At 38.3% G+C, this 17,253-nt stretch overlaps 1 protein-coding gene across 3 annotated transcripts in view; it reads left to right on the forward strand.

Moving 5' to 3' along the window:
* dvl1.L (dishevelled segment polarity protein 1 L homeolog) overlaps positions 1 to 17,253 on the forward strand; it is an 89,017-nt gene that overhangs the window by 45,968 nt on the left and 25,796 nt on the right. The window lies entirely within an intron of this gene.

Below are 17,253 nucleotides of genomic sequence, written 5' to 3' on the forward strand. Positions count from 1 at the left end.
TGCCCTTGCCCCTGGGGAAATGTAAATTACCATTAAATTCAAGGGTATAGTGATCTCGGGATCAACAGGTAGTTTACTATAGGTATATACATATATTTTTTTTGTGGTGTGTATATATATATATATATATATATATATATATATATATATATATATATATATATATATATATATATATATATATATATATATATATATATATATATATATATAAATGTTATTTATTTTCACCCATAGCTCCTGGTTTTTTTGCTAAGAAGAAAGGCAGCTGCAAGATGCCTTGTGTCACTGACTGTAGCCATCACTTTGTGGCTGCTGAAGATAACCATTGTGACTTTTGTTTAGTTTTTCACATTAATTAACTAGATCGGATCAGCTTTCTGTTGCTTTTCTCTATCATAACCCATTTGACCCTTTCATAATTTTACCCAGCTGGCTTGCACTCATTCATTACCATCAGAGCTGTTTAAAAGCAACCTTATCACCTGTTAATGCATTTGGAAGTTGCGGGGTTAGGAAAGGCTCTGCTAAAAGCTCAGTGTCAAGGGAAGGCATGCCGGTGTAATGTTCCAGGCATTTAAAAGCAACCTCTCACCCTGTGAAGAAAGTGTTAAGTCAATAATAAAGCAGTGAAGGATCCCAAGAACCAGGCAGAAATATCTCTTAATGCTTTCCATGCTCAAGAGCTTTTAGTGGTCTGAATTAGCAGCTAAGAGTCTAACAAGCTAACTGAAGAAGAACTAAGGATACTGTAAATCGTAACAACCAATTCAACGATATAATAGATGGCAAATAAAGTCTTGGGCAACAAAGTGTCGCTCAAAGCTTCATAGATTCAAATATATGTACATTTTAAGCAAATATAAAATACACCAGGTTAAGGGGGTTATTTACTAAAATCTGAATTTATCTCATATTTTATTTAAAAAAACCACAACCAAACTCCCATGCCCTGTTTTAGCTTATTTATTAGTAACAAAAAAAAATTAATCGGATTGCGGAAAAACTCCAATTATTCAAATTTTTTGTGTTTTTCCCCCAAATTGCTCAAATTTTTCAGGTTTTCTCACCAAATTGCTCGAATTTTTAAAGTTTATGCCTGAAAACCCTGAAAAAGTCTGATTTTTGGGCTAAACCCCGTACAGACCATGAAAACTTCAAATTGAGATTGGTGCCTCTCCCCTTGACTTATACAGGACCTTGACAGGTCTGAGATGGCAGATTTTTGGATTCTGGCTTTTTGCTGCATCGGGGTATAATAAATCTTGAAAAATTCGTGTTTTTTCCTCTAAAAATTTTAGTTTTCTAGGGAAAATAACTAACATTTTTCGAGATTTTAACATTTGGATTTTAATAAATAACCTCTTAAATGAAGGTTCGCTCAACATTTCTGGTGTTTGGTGATATATGGGAGTGAGAAGAAAATACCTAGGGTCTAGAGTCAGCTGTAGATCCAAAGTAGACTGTATTGTGGACAATCACAGATGAGTTCATATCTGTGATTTGATGAATACTATTGTGTTAGCTGAGCAGGAGAGACCCACTACAAGCTTCTATGTTTTTTTAATGAGGTATCAATTCAAATCATGGATCCTGACTCAAGGATTCAAGGTCTTGCATCTAATAACCACTGGCAAGTAGGGGAGAGAGAGGTCTTACGAGCCTCGACTACCTTGCTTTTTTGGGGATTGATATACTTAGGTTTGCCTGGGATCACGTTGTTTTTTTATTTACTATTCATCTGATGGCAGGGGCCTTCACATAAAGAAAAGTAAAGCCAGCCATAGAAGCAAAGATAAAGTTGTACGGATCTTCATTTTGAGCGATTTTTGGACAGTATGTGAATTCGTGCCATGGCGATCAGTCATTTAGTCATTTAGAAGATTTCTGTTGGCTAACAATAATATCTCTGCATATATTTCCTATCTGACAATATCCATGGGTGACTGTCACTACTATTTGTCAGACATGACATCGACTGATATTTCTTAATTGTAGCACTTGATTTAATCTGATTGATTAGTGGTAGGTCACAACGAATGATCATGCGTCAGATACTGTATCTGCACGTCTATGGCCAGCTTTACTCAGTGGATGACTCTTTGCAGGAATGGGACAAAAAAATTTTTTTATACAGATTCCCCCCCCCACTCTTGGCATGGTCTTTGGCAGGGATATGGCCAAGCAAAGAAGAATTGGTGGGTTAGGGAGTCATGCTATATAACTAACAAGTAGTCCCATTGTATAGCAAAAGTTGGATTGTACTGTGCGTAAAAAGTAAGTTGCCCTATTTATACTAATGATATTTTGAACAATTTGATATTGGAGTATCGATTAAAAAAAATTGGTACCATAATGACTGTGAATGAAATACTATAGGCAGAATAAGTCCTGTGGGCAGAGTGGCAATAACATATGCTTTGTAGTCATCAAACAGAAAGTTGTATGACTTTCTTTAAAAAGAAATCACCAGAAAGGCCAGCACAGATCATTAACTTTTGCTTCTACCACCAAAGAAACAATCAGAGCATTGCTTTGTATCTCATGCTGCCTCAGGGAACCCACCTCTGATGTGGTCATTTATCATTCTCAACAACTGTGTCTGCCTAGGGCTCTATCTAGCAGCTCAACCATTTGCATAGCTTGCTTTGGTTGGTTGCAAGAATTTCGGAGTGTGAGGGGAGGAAGGGAGGTGTAAGAGTTGGAGGCTGTGTTTGGGCAGTGATTGCAGGTATCAGTTTGGCTGCAACTTTATTTTACAGAGGAGGAAAGAGTTTGTGCTGTGGGTCTTCTCTAAGCTGTGTAAGTACAGGATTTAAATATACGGCAAGGGCATAATAACATGCAGGGCTACGTTTTCTATTTATCGGTATATTTCATTTATTTATCAAACTGTGAAATATTAAAAAACCTATTTTTTTATTTAGCGTTACACCAAAAAAAGGTGCTACTTTTTTTTATCCCTTTAATGCATTAACTGTTACTTTCTTACTCAAAATTGAGACATTTTGCACACATTTTCATCTCTTTTGATTAGAGATGAATTTCACAGCATGATAAATATGTTATTTTCTTAGTGGGAAAATATTTCAAGCTTAAATAGGAAGGGTCATGTTTCTAAAAAATATGACCATCAGAGTGGAAAGTATAGTTCAGTATTAGCTGGAGCACCTAACCTTAGTCGTACGTGTTGCTGTCTGCCAGACTGATTGATATTTCTCAGCTATAATTTAGATTTTATTTAAATCTTGGGATTAAAGTAAATAAGATTGAAATTTGTTTTTAGGTCTTTCGCTAGCTGTCTACAAACTGAAAATGCTTTGATGCACACAGATTTAGCTGGCATTTGTTCGATTATATCTAGAAGGACAGGGCAGGGGACTCTAACGGATGCCTAGATCAGCATGGTGTATAACCAGGAAATCAGTTGTTTAATATATTATCTAGTAGGAAGGTGCCCAAGAGATATGATATAATGACTGTCCTGGAAGGTTTCTTTTATTGTAAGCACAGACAAGCCAGCATGCAATGGTTGATAGACAGAAGGTTAAATAGGTGCCAACTTGATTTCCTATTTTACCATCATTGCAGATCATCAAACAGATGCAGAAAGATCCAAACGAAGAGAAGTATGTCTGAGCCATATTCCTTCCCCTAACAACCTTCTTTGTACTCAGCACTGTGTCTTCCATAAGATTTGTAACACACATGCTAGTGGCAGCTGTTTTCACCAAGGTAGTGGTAGTTCCTTTGGATTAATAGGCATTTAAACAGAGTGGAACTCATGGTCACTTCATCATTCCTGGATTGTTTTGGGAGAACAAGTGCTCCACAGCGTCAACGTTACTCGTTCCCTGTGTCCAGCCATGCCTGGAAGAGAAGCCTTGCCCGCCTGCCATGGCCTCTGGAACCCATTCGCTGTCATCCAGAAGCCCAGCCTCGCGTGGGTCGCTGTAGGTATTCATTTATTACCTTGAAAAGCTATGCATCAGTTATGAGATAAACTCCTTACTCTCTTTATTAGCCCATGCATTGTAGCCGTATGAAAAACAAAGATCTTCATAGTATAGAAAAGCAGCTCACACCCTGCATACATTTTGAAGGATATATGGGTTTGTAAAGTCTAATACATTCTAAAAATATTTGTTTGGTTTTTACTCATAAGATGATTTCATACCATGCGATTTTGCGTATAAAAATATTGGTTTCCCCATTTGAATATTCTGCTCATGACAGTACAGGTATGGGACCCGTTATCTAGAATGCTCAGGAGATGGGGGTTTCCCAGATAACGGCTCTTTCTGTAATTTGGATCTTCATGCCTTAAGTCTACTAGCAAATCATGTAAACATTAAATAAACCCAATAGGCTGTTTTTGCTTCCAATGAGGATTAATTACATCTTAGTTTGGATCAAGTATTAAGTACTGTTTCATAATTACAGAGAAATCATTTTTAAATATTTGGATTATTTGGATAAAATTGAGTCTAAGTGAGATGGCCTTTCCTTAATTCTAAGCTTTCTGGATAACGGGTTTCCGGGTAATGGATCCCACATCTGTATTACACAGCCTGGGAACCAATCTTGTCTTTCCTGTCCATAAATTTGGATTATTTGGATAAAATGGAGTCAATGAGAGATGACCTTTCCATAATTTGGAGCTTTCTGGATAACAGGTTTGTGGATAATATGTCCCACGCCTGTATTACACAGCCTGTAAACCAGCCTTGTATTTCCTCTCTATAGTCAACCCAACCCAATTATTATTTGCGACATTGGCAAAATATTGCAGAAATATACAGTACATAGGGATTGGATTACTGCACGGAAATGTTTTCAGAGACTGCTTAAACATCAGACCTTTTGTGTTAATAGATTGATATACAGTGAACTTCTCGCACTTTATTACAACATTGTTGATATCGAAGAGGGATATAACAAAAGAGTAATCCCAAAGTTTCCTATTCATCAAGGGGCAGATTTACAAAATTCGAGTGAAGAATTCGAATGTAAAAAAATTCGAATTTCGAAGTATTTTTTGGGTACTTCGACCATCGAATTGGTTAAATTCGATCGAATTCGATCGAATTCGAACGATTCGAAGTAAAAATCGTTCGACTATTCGACCATTCGATAATCGAAGTACTGTCTCTTTAAAAAATACTTCGACCACCTACTTCGGTAGATAAAACCTACCGAAGTCAATGTTAGCCTATGGGGAAGGTCCCCATAGGCTTGCCTGTGATTTTTTGATCGAAGGATTTTCCTTCGATCGTTGGATTAAAATCCTTCGAATCGTTCGATTCGAAGGATTTAATCGTTCGATCGAACGAAAAATCCTTCGATCGATCGATCGCAGGATTTGCGCAAAATCGTTCGACTTCGATATTCGAAGTCGAACGATTTTAGTTCCCAGTCGAATATCGAGGGTTAATTAACCCTCGATATTCGACCCATAGTAAATCTGCCCCCAAGTGTAGGGCCCTGTTTGTGCTATTTCAGGGGTTGTTCATTTTGTACAGTGTGACCAACAGAATTTCTGCAATAGTTCTACATTTCTTCCACGTGAAGTTAGAATTATTTGCTTCTTTTGTTCTTTGGCTGTCATGACATGGAACTAGGAAACCATATTTAACTCAAAATAGAAGAATTGTAGAGAGCTTGGAAAAAAAGACAATCTATAAAGAATAACAATAAAAGCTCAATCTGTTTTCTGGTTGCTGGGTCAGTGACACACATTTAATTGTTGTCTGTAAGGAGGCAGGATTGCAAAATCAACAAAAAAACCCATTCAAAATAATGAAGACTAATTGAAAGGTTGCTTAGAAAATGAATATTTGGTCATGTTCCCTCTATTAAGGAAATTTACTAAAGGGCGAAGTGACTAAAGCTGGCGAAAATTCGCCAGCGTGACGTCATTTCAGAACTTTACTAATTTACTAACGGTCGCAGGTGAAAATTCGCTAGCGAAAGAGACATACGTTAGCACTCATTCTATCACCAGGCGAATTTTGAAAAATGTTCTAAGTCCCAAAAAATGGCGGCGTCTTTTCCTTTTTTCAGGGTGATAGGCTGCAAAAGTCAGTAAAAAATTTTTTGGGTACCCGGGCTGCCCCATACAAAAAAAGCAATGAATTTTAAAATCTTCAACCATTCATTTGGTGTTGCACCACAACCTTTGGCTATTTAGGAATGCTGGGAGTTGTCTCAAACAAGAGCAAGATGGCTACCAGCATATAGGAGTTGCTCAGTTAGAGCAGATGGCAGTTTAGGTTTTGGGGGGGGACAAAATCACAGGAAATAACTGTTTCCTTAAGTGGAGAAAAGCGCTTCTGTTCTGCAAAATATGCAGCAGATGGTGCAGTGACTTGTGTTCCGTCTAAGGTTTCCCATTTGAGCCATGCCCAATGAGTGATCAGTACAATATACCGCTGTGCAAAAAAGCCTTTATTGTATACAGGTCTCATAAATACACAAATAGTAACCGAAAGTACATGCATACATTTAGATTTGTAGGAATCTCAATTGTATTGGCTACTGTTTCCGTATATTTTTATTGTTGCCTATGCCTTATGATTTATTGCACACTGCTGCACTTTGGGGGGCCCATTTACTTAGCTTGAGTGAAGGAATAGAGGAAAAAAACCTTAGAATTTAGAATGTTTTTTTTGGCTACTTCGACCATCGAATGGGCTACTTCGACCTTCGACTACGACTTCGAAACGAAGGATTCGAACTAAAAATCGTTCGACTATTCGATAGTCGAAGTACTGTCTCTTTAAAAAAAAAACTTCGACCCCTCTAGTTCGCCACCTAAAAGCTACCGAAGTCAATGTTAGCCTATGGGGAAGGTCCCCATAGGCTTAGCTATCTTTTTTTGGTCGAACAAAAATCGTTCGATCGATGCATTAAAATTCGAAGGATTTAATCGTTCGATCAAACGGTTTTTTGTTCGATCGACCGAATATCGCTAAGTCCTTCGACTTCAATAATCGAAGTCGAAGGATTTAACTTCGACAGTCGAATATCGAGGGTTAATTAACCCTTGATATTCGACCTTAAGTAAATTTGCCCCTAAGAGTTTATAACCTTAATAGTAATAATAATAATCAAGTAATATATTAATATGTGGTTAATTCTATGTTAAGCAGCCACAAATGATCAAATCATAAATATAAATGTCAAGAGGTGCTGGTACTATGTCATATGATATAAAGACCACAGAAAAGACCTGCACTGGACATATCAACTGGTACAAAATCTTTTAAAGGAGAACTAAAGCCTAACTAAAGAAGTAGGCTAGAAATGTTGTACATTATGTTTTATGCTTCTGTACCAGCCCAAGTGCTGTTGTCACTTACTTAGCTTAGGGACCAATGCATATGATATAAATGTTACAATATAAGACTGATTTGTAAATAATTCAGATTATTGCTACATGGCAACTCAGAAACCAGTGCAAGTAGCATCATAATTTAATAATCAGCCCTGTAGCTTAAGCTTATATTACAGGCCAACCTCATTTTCTGCTTGATAATTTACAACGACCCCGTAGCTTCTCAACAGCTGCTGAGAACCCACTGAGCATGTGAGTGTTGCAGACACTTTCCAAGATGGTGACCCCCTGTGACAAGTTTGAAGTCCTGGATCATTGCTGTTATTGACAAGCTGAAACTTTAGGCTGGTGCAATAAAGTTATTATATAAAATATGGCATTTTTAGCCATATTCATTTTTAGGGTTTAGTTTAAATAGGTAATTGTCCATCTCACCATCCCATTTGTGGTTCATGCTCCATGACAGTGTCCATTCCTATTCTTTGCTGAATCAAGGGCTTCTAAAAAAAGAACGGCTTGTGTCAGCAGGACAAAGGGACAATGTACTATTTTGGACTACAGTGGCCTTTGTTTTATTCCCAATGAAAGAAATGAACAGTTAATTGTCACACAGGCTTTGCATGTAATCATCTATGTTTAGGGATGGCGAATTTGACCCGTTTCATTACACCAAAAATTAGCCGCGGGTGAAATATCGCCGAAGCCCATTAAAGTCTATGGGGGTCAAAAATGTTTTGACGCGCAGCGAAAATTTTTTGACTTGCGTTCTATGGGCGTCATTTCTGCGGCGAAACAAGGGGGAATAATTTGCACATCCCTATCTATGTTTAGTTGTACCAACTGTACAGTGTGTGTGTGTGTAGCTTTGTCTCTGGGAAGGCTTAGGATGATCACTGCTCTTCATATATTTTTTTTTATTAAATATTGTGGCCTTCTAGTTACAATATATACAGTTTTTTTAAAACGAAATACTGAATTTTAAAGGAAATGAGGCCTTGTGTGATGAAATGAATAAGGTATAATGATCATTGGAGTTGAACAATTCCGCTAGCCGTGCATGATAATGAAGGGTTTCAGTGTTGAGCCATATGCACTTATCCAGTGTTCTTCTTCTTCTTCATGGTTGGAGCCTTTCAACAGAGACGTGGGCCAACTCAAGTAGCCTGCAGCTATATGAACACAACCACCTGGACACACACACTATTATGGCCTGACCTTTGCACATCCCCAGTATCCAGGAATCCTTTGTTCACATCTGAATGCAGAGAGGATTCATACAAAAATGCATAATGCTCAGTAGAACCTACTCTTTGCTCATTATTTCACTGATAGAAATAGAATAGAAATAATTATTCATTCAAGGCTGGTGCCCCATTAAGCTGTCCTGTCCCAATTTATAGCTACAGTAGAATTGTAAACCATTCACCCTTAGGAATCTGTCATCAAAAGAATGTCACCGTATCTGGAATTATTTCATGATTAGATAGAGAATAGTGCACAGTATTATAAAGGAACATTGTAGTATGAGTACAGCTGCTTACCAGGATCTCATATTTTTGCTTGAAATTGTGGTTTTAGTGAACTTCTCGGAGAAGTGCTTAGCCTTTCTGCCTTGCTGTAACTGGTTTCTTGGGTTTGATTCTAAATGTATCTATTAGTAGTGTGGTGTTTGTATGATTTCCCCATTTCTGGGGTTATATCTGAGTGCTCTAGTCTCCTCCCGCATTCCAAAAGCATGCTGGTCTGTTTACTGGAGTCAGTTGAAATTGATCATTAGGTATATACTGTATGGTAAGGATCTAAAGGTAAGCATACACTTTAGGTCTTCACTTAGGGGCAAATTTACCTAGGGTCGAATATCGAGGGTTAATTAACCCTCGATATTCGACTGCCGAATTGAAATCCTTCGACTTCGAATATCGAAGTCGAAGGATTTAGCGCAATTCGTTCGATTGAAGGATCGAAGGAATAATCGGTCGAACGATTCGAAGGATTATATATCCATTGATCGAACGAAATTCCTTCGATCAAAAAAACCTTGGAAAGCCTATGGGGACCTTCCCCGTAGGCTAACATTGACTTCGGTAGGTTTTAGGTGGTGAAGTAGGGGGTCAAATAATTTTTTATTGAGACAGTACTTTGACTGTCGAATAGTCGAACGATTTTTAGTTTGAATCATTCGATTCGAAGGTCGTAGTCGAAGGTCGAAGTAGCCCATTCGATGGTCGAACTAGCCAAAAAAAACATTCGAAATTCGAACTATTTTTCCTCTATTCCTTCACTCGAGCTAAGTAAATGGGCCACTTAATGTGGCCACCAACACACTAGTCAGGATGATCCAATCATTTGATTCCCAGGCTACCATTCAGATGGGGCCTAGGAAGATCCGTGAGGAGAGGACCGCATGATCACGCCCATTCTGTCCTTCTACCAGGATTTATAACCTGACCAACATTCGGCCAGGCAAGCAATCGGTAGAGTCCTATATAGGAACAAATACGACTTTCTGCATGGTCCAAGTAGGCAGTTTTTATTGAAACATGCATGTCCACTTTAGACTGGTACTGTGGGTCATTGATGATGAACAATATCTCTGTAAAGTGCTGTGTTGGTGCTATATAAATAAAGGATAACAAATAAATACCGGCACACTGAGCACTACCACCCTATTGAACAGAATGGTGCTCAGCTGCTCAATAAATGACAAGAATTCTACATTCTTTCCTTCGAAACAAGAGCAACAGTTTGTATTAAACCCAGAAAAATACACAACAGCCATGAATATCTTGTAAATTATATCCTTATAAATGGTGAGTACTGATGTCATCAGTTAGAAACGGTGAGTAGTGATGTCATTTCTGTCACATGACTCACTGAAACTTGTGTATTATAATAAATAAAGTACCCCCTGTTGCAAAATACGAGGATATTAGAAGTTACCTCGGAGTTCCATGACCTGTATAACAACACTCGGCCTTCGGCCTTGTGTTTTTATATGGTCATGAAACTCCTCTGTAATTTTATTGGTAATTCCTTGGGTAACATTAACACTAGCTGAATGTCAAATCCACAGTTCTGTTAATCAGGAGGCTTCTGTTACATTGTTTGAGTCAGAACGGCAGCAGAAGAAAATAAAAGGAGATAGATTCTCTTATCGGAAGATATGTTTACAAATCCCTTAAAAAAATATCTACTGAAAAATTTTAATAGATGTATACTGCATACGGAAATTTGCTCAGAATTGCAAATTCTTTCAGTAAGCAAAATCTTATTTTTGAATTTACATCCCCTTTTGAACAATAACGCTGTATGTATATGGCTAGCTATGTGTCTGAATGTGTCAAGCATCAGAAGTGCTGTGTGTCAGATGAACTGTTAGCTGTCCATCCTCCACATTCTTCTCAATCAAGGTACAGCCATCTAAACACATGGTGCAACATTGGCTCCAGTATAAAACATAGTATTCTGATTTAATAATTAGAATTCTAATTAAAAAAAGCATGCCTTTCATGCACAATCCACTATCTTTGCTGTGATTACATGGTAGCATGGTGTGTACAGCTGCAATTGCCATGCACATTATGGAAAAGGAACGATGGAGGGAAATTTATCCCATTAGGGATTAAGAATGCAGAGAGATGTGCTGGGAAGAAACCAGATATGGGCGTGGAAATGAAATGCTTGAAAAATAGATTAGAATTTGCTTAGTTTGCTGAATATCTGAGCAGTTTAGCAGCTGAGGTTTCTGATCCATGCCTTTACATTTACAATCAGATACCTAGTATTTACTTTTTATTTTAACCATTCAGGATATAACTACAATATGAGTTCCATATGTCTTTTGATCAGCATTCACATATATCCATCTTATATATCTAAACTTACCATGTAAGCTTTAACATACATGGCAACCCATATTGATACTGATTTTGTCCAACTGAAAACCTAACTTTTAGATGATGCAAACTAAAACTGGTCATATAAGTGCTGATAAAAGCAAGATCCTGCTCCATTGAAATCTGGTTTAAAAATCAACCGGATATTGCTTTGGGCAAGGGCCACCCTAGAGTCACTTTATGATCTGATCATTGGTTAAATGATTGGATAATCCAGATCTGTTCACTGTATTGGTGGCCAAGTCAGCTAGAGCTGTGGAAGAGAAAAAAATGGAACCAACCTGTATTATATTTACAAGGTCATTTATCAAAGGTTGAGTTGTTTTTTTCCTGAGGGTATTTTTTCGAGTGAATTTTTCAGTCAAAACTCGAATTTTCCAGTTAAATAAAAACTTGAGTTTTTTCAGTTTTAAAAAAAAAAAAAACTAGAATTTTTCATGATTTATTATACCCCGAAGCTGGAAATATGGTGTTCTGGTTTTTTTTGGGTGTTTATCGCTCGAAAACTCGATTAATTCGAGTTTTTTTTCCAGCGGGAAACTAGATTAATTTGAATTTTTGGGTTGTTAACCCTGAATTCACTGATTCACTGAGTTTTTCCATTCAAATTCGAGCTATAAAAAAACTAGGGATGCACCGAATCCTGGATTCTGTCCTTCTGCCCAGCCAAACCGAATCCGAATCCTGATTTGCATATGCAAATTAGGGGCGGGAGGGAAATCTCATGACTTATTGTCACAAAACAAGGAAGTAAAAATTAGGATTCGGTTCGGTATTCAGCCGAATCTTTCGCAAAGGATTTAGGGGTTTGGTCGAATCCAAAATAGTGGATTCAGTGCATCCCTAAAAAAAACCTCACGAAGCTCTAAAATTCGACCTTTGATAAATAACCATTTTAAATGCTTATAGCTTCCAGAAGAAAAATAGTTATGTAATTTAAAGTGATTAGTTACAACTGAGTTTATTAAAGGTGTTGTTCACCTTCAAACAACTAGTTGTTTTCAGATAGATCACCAGAAATAACGTCTTCTTCCAATTACTTTCTATTTTCTATGTGTCACAGTTTTTCTAATATTGAAGTGTAAAGTGTAATTTTTCACCTTCTAAAGCAACTCTGGGAAGGGGGTTCACTGACCCTGTAAACTGTTCTAGATTGATACATTTAGTTGATACATTTCTTATCTTTGTCTCTGCTGAGCAGAATCTCTGGGTTTCATTACAGGCAGCTGTTAGAATTGATACAATAGTTGCTAATACTCCAGAGATGCTGCTGAGAAATGTATCAACTAAGGGCTGGGACACACTGGGCGATTTGGGGAGATTGAGTCGCCTGACAACTAATCGCCGCGACTTTCCGCGACCAATCTTCCCCGAATGCCTCCCCTCACTCTGCGCCTGGCTAAAATTAAAAAACACGTGGCGTTTCGTTTTCCGAAGTTGCCCGAAGTTTCCTCGTGAGGCAACTTCATGGCGACTTCGGAAAACGAATCGCCATGTGTAATAAGCAGAGCAAAGGGAGGCATTCCGGGAGAAAACCAGATGAACTGCTAAACAGAGTCTCCTGTAGGCTGCCAGTCCACATAGGGGCTACTAATAGCCAATCACAGACCTTATTTGGCACCATCCAGGAACATTTTTCATGTTTCTTCCCAACTCTTTTTACATCTGAATGTTGCTCATGGGTGAAAAGGGTTGGGGACCCCTGCTCTAAAGTATGTAGTGTGTATAGTTTCCCTTGAAAATAGGCAGTTTTTTCAAGGGTCGAATTTCGAAGTGAAAAAAACGTCAAAATTCGACCATCGAATAGGGTAGTCCGACATTCGAAGTCGAAGGATTTTTAAGATCGTACGACCGTACTTCGAATCGTACGATTGTACGATTTTACAAAAAAATCCTTTGACTTCACAAAACTTAGCCAAATACTGCATATAGGTTCTAGGAGGTCTTTATAGGCTAACATAGCAATTCGGCAGGTTTAATGTGGCGAAGTGTCGAGGTCAAAGTTTTTTAAAGAGACAGTACTTCGATTTTCGAATGGTTGAATTTGTGAAGTATTTTCAATTTGAATCGAAGTCGAATTTGGCCTATTCGATGGTCGAAGTACCCAGAAATTACTTCGAAATTCGAAGTTTATAAATTCGAACATTCACTTCGACCTTTGATAAATCTGCCCCCTCATGTACAGCTATGGTTCACATTCACCTAATTCTGTCTTTTCATATTTAATATAACAAAGGGACTGTGGCTGTTTTTCCTATCATGCCTGCATGTGTGTGATTTATGCCTGCATGTGTTTCATTTATGCCTGCGTGTGTGTCAATTATGCCTGCATGTGTAAGTTTGATCTGCCATACTACATATACTGACAAGTATATATGACAAGGCATTAGTATTAAACGTGCTTTAGAAAGTGTCCTTGTTTTATTCAGGAATCAACCATTTATCCAATATTTATTTCTGAAAGCAATCGGGCATATTCAGGTATCTCTTCATGCCCTATTTCTTCCTGGTTTCTTACTTTGCCTCATCTGTGTCTCCTTCTTTGAAATGCTAAAGTAACTGCTAATAAGGGGACTTTCAAGGGGCACGTCCCTTTTTTTAATCTCAGGCATATAATAGAGACAACCAGTATGTTGTATAGGCGGTTGCACTGCTTTAATACTAGGGGGCAGATTTATTAAGGATCAAGTTGTGTTTTCCATAAAAATTTGGGTTTTTCAAGTTATTTTTTTGCTCAAAACTTACATTTTCGGGTAAAAAAAAAATAATTAAATTTTTCGAGATTTATTATACCCCGACCCTGGAAATAGCTTGAATCCGAAAATACACCTAAAATCTGTCAAGGTCATGTAGGAGTCAGTGGCAGAGTTCCCTTGAACCATTTGAAGATATTAATAGCCTTCTTGATGTTAAAGGTTTGTTCAGAGGATTTCACAACTCAAACTCAGTTTTTTCTTAAAGGGGAACTATCGCTAAAATTTAATATAAGCTTCAGCAAATTGAAATAAGAAAGTTTTTAAATACAATCAATTTAATATTCAGTACTGTTACTGAAATAATCAAGTTTATTTTCACTATTCATCTCTCATCATCTGTTTCTCTTCATTCTCTCTTCATTCAGGAGTTGGGTGTCAGATGAATGATCCAATATATCTTATGGGGGGCTACTATAGCCTAGCAGATGTATTAGAGTTCACTCTATTAAAATCACCAGGCATCATGTCTCTCTTTTCTTTTTCAACATGTCTCTCTACATGCAGGACTGTGCAAAGGGCATCTGCTAATATATCTGCTAGGAAAGGGAGTCCCCCCTATAAGATATATTGGATCATTCATCTGACACCCAACTCATGAATGAAGACAGAATGAAGAGAAACAGATGCTGAGAGAGGAATAGTGAATATAAACTTGATTATTTCAGAAATCAATTTTTTAATTGATTGATATTTAAAAAGTTTCTTACTTCAGTATGAGGAAGCTTATATTAAATTTCTATTTTCGTGATAGTTCTCCTTTAAGTAACAACCATTCTAGTGGATTTCATTTGAGTTCATTCGACGTATAAAAAAACTTTTACTGTGTACATATGATTCTATTTTTCTGATGACGACAAATAGAAAGTGAGGATATTGTTTTCCCATGACTGCTTCAAAGCAGAACAAGATACAGCATTGCCTTGTACCAAGACCAACCTGGAAGTCTGCCTTTCCTTTAAAAGACAAACAATATTATCTCTGCATTATCAGAATGATCGAGATTTATACGGTTCTCTTCACACAGGCAGATGCCTTAGTAATTGTCTGTACTTGTTTTTGTTCCAGGGCCTATCTGATTATGTGCAGTTTATGTGAAAGACTCGCATTGTGCACAACTGTCTGCATAACCTGAGAATGTGATTTTAGTGTCCTTGGCATGTTCTGCGGGCTGCTTTAAGGGTGTATAAGGCAGTTATATTCACTTTGAATAAAAGCATAAACGTTTGAGTGCACTTTGAATGTGTGCCCAAAGCAGGACCCCCATACATTTAATGGGGAATGGAGGTCAGATGCATTGTAAATGCAAGCAGAATTGTTTACTAAGGGAACCCATGCAACATGTTCAGCTAATAATAACAAGCAAGGGCTGATGGACAGTGATGTAACTATAGAGGATGTAGACCCTGCCGTCGCGTGGGGACCCAGGACAAAGGGGAACCCGGACTGATGAGTTTTGGCCACTGTTGATAGATTGTTGGTGATATACACCACATCAGTTCTGTGCAGTGCTGGCCACTAGTGATATGAGGGCTGGCCTGAAACCCGCAAGACCCATGGGTCAGGCAGGTTCGGGCCGGCTAACGCAGAACATCTTTGGGTGTTGGGACTCACACTTCCGGATTCCGTTCCCTGAATTTATAGACTTGCGCCTGCCCCTTTCATGACATCACCGCAGGGCAGGGCAGGTACGGGTCTATAAATAGAGGGGACGGAGCTGGCCAGGTAGGTTGGGGTTGGAAGCATGAGGGAAACTCTACCTGCATGTCACTACTGGCCACAATATTAAAATATTGTCACTACTTTAAATTAAAAGGAAAGTCATCCCAGTGATTTTAATAGCTTGCCTGATACCCTGTGCTCGTGCTCCTATTAGCAGAAAACTGCATCGACCCAGGGTACTTCTATGCTTGCACCATGGGTTGATCCTCTTTTTCCTCTTCTTCGCTCTTTGTACCAGTGCACATGCACAATAGAGTGAAAAGATGAACTCTACTGTGCATAGGCCCACTCAACAGAGGAAAGAAGAAGTGGTAGAAGCAAAGAAATACATAGGGCAGATGTATTAGGTAAGTATAACGTTACTTCTCCTTTAAGATATTTCACTGGAAATGCCCCAACATCAGCCAAAACCAAGGGATATTCTGGTCAGAATTTACATTTTGAAAAAACATTTTGATATACCTGTTTTACTGATAATCTTTCAGCCTTTGTCTGCAGTGTCGGACTGGCCCTCCGGGATACCAGGAAAACTCCGGGTGGGCCCAGGTGTCAGTGGGGCCTCATGCTGCTAAACTTTTGGCCTATTTCATAGCCATTCGCTATTCTATGAGAACAAATAATAATAGATTATAGTATGTAAAGAAAACAAACTAGGAGAATAGAGGTTGATTGAGGAGATGAAGAATATTAGTACTGAGAGTGGGCCCCTGGTCTAAGGTTTTATGGTGGGTCCCTGGCGTCCCAGTCCGACACTGTTTGTCTGAACAAGTGAACAGACTGACCTTAAGGTCTCTTCAGTATTCAGGCTGTTTGTCAAAATGTTATAAGACTGAATCTGTGCCTTGACCATGTACTGTATGTTGCCAAAATGGTCATGAATTTGTCGTTAGGTTCTTAAATTGAATTTCCTGTTCTGCAAACAGAAACGTAAATTTTTTTTTGGTCTTAGGGTCAGGCCACACAAGCAGATTCAGGGAGATTAGTCGCCCCAGCATCAAATCACCTCTTCTTCGGGGCAACAATCTCCCCAAACTACCCTCCACCGGCTACAATGAAAATCGCCGGCGGCAATTCACATGCGGCGCTTCGTTTTCCGAAGGTGCCCGAAGTTTTCTCGTGAGGCAACACATACGGATGTTGTTTACTGCAGAGAAATGTGGCCAGTGCTGCACAGAATTGATTTTATATTACCCTGGTGTCTCAAGGGTTACTCAGCTAGGTGTACATTGAGTTATAGTAACTTGACCTACAGTGCAGTGCTCAGAGTTTACTATCATGTTCTTTTCTATAACTGTTACGTTAAAGTTAACAAAAGGAGATCTGCTTTCTTGGGGACCATTTCATCCATTTCCTAGTCTTTTTGGGTAGCATAGATGAAATAGAATATTTATCACAGCTTTTGTGCCCTTCATGGTCATTGCATTGCATTTTTCACTCTGATCAAAAGAAAAACTGATGTTACAGTCCCGCCTATAATGTGAAATTGGCAGAGAATTAGTTGTATTCATGTCTTCAGTGCCTGTTGTTTTTTTAACTGCCTCCAAAC

Source organism: Xenopus laevis, chromosome 7L (genome assembly GCF_017654675.1).
Source record: "Xenopus laevis strain J_2021 chromosome 7L, Xenopus_laevis_v10.1, whole genome shotgun sequence".
Taxonomy (NCBI): domain Eukaryota; kingdom Metazoa; phylum Chordata; class Amphibia; order Anura; family Pipidae; genus Xenopus; species Xenopus laevis.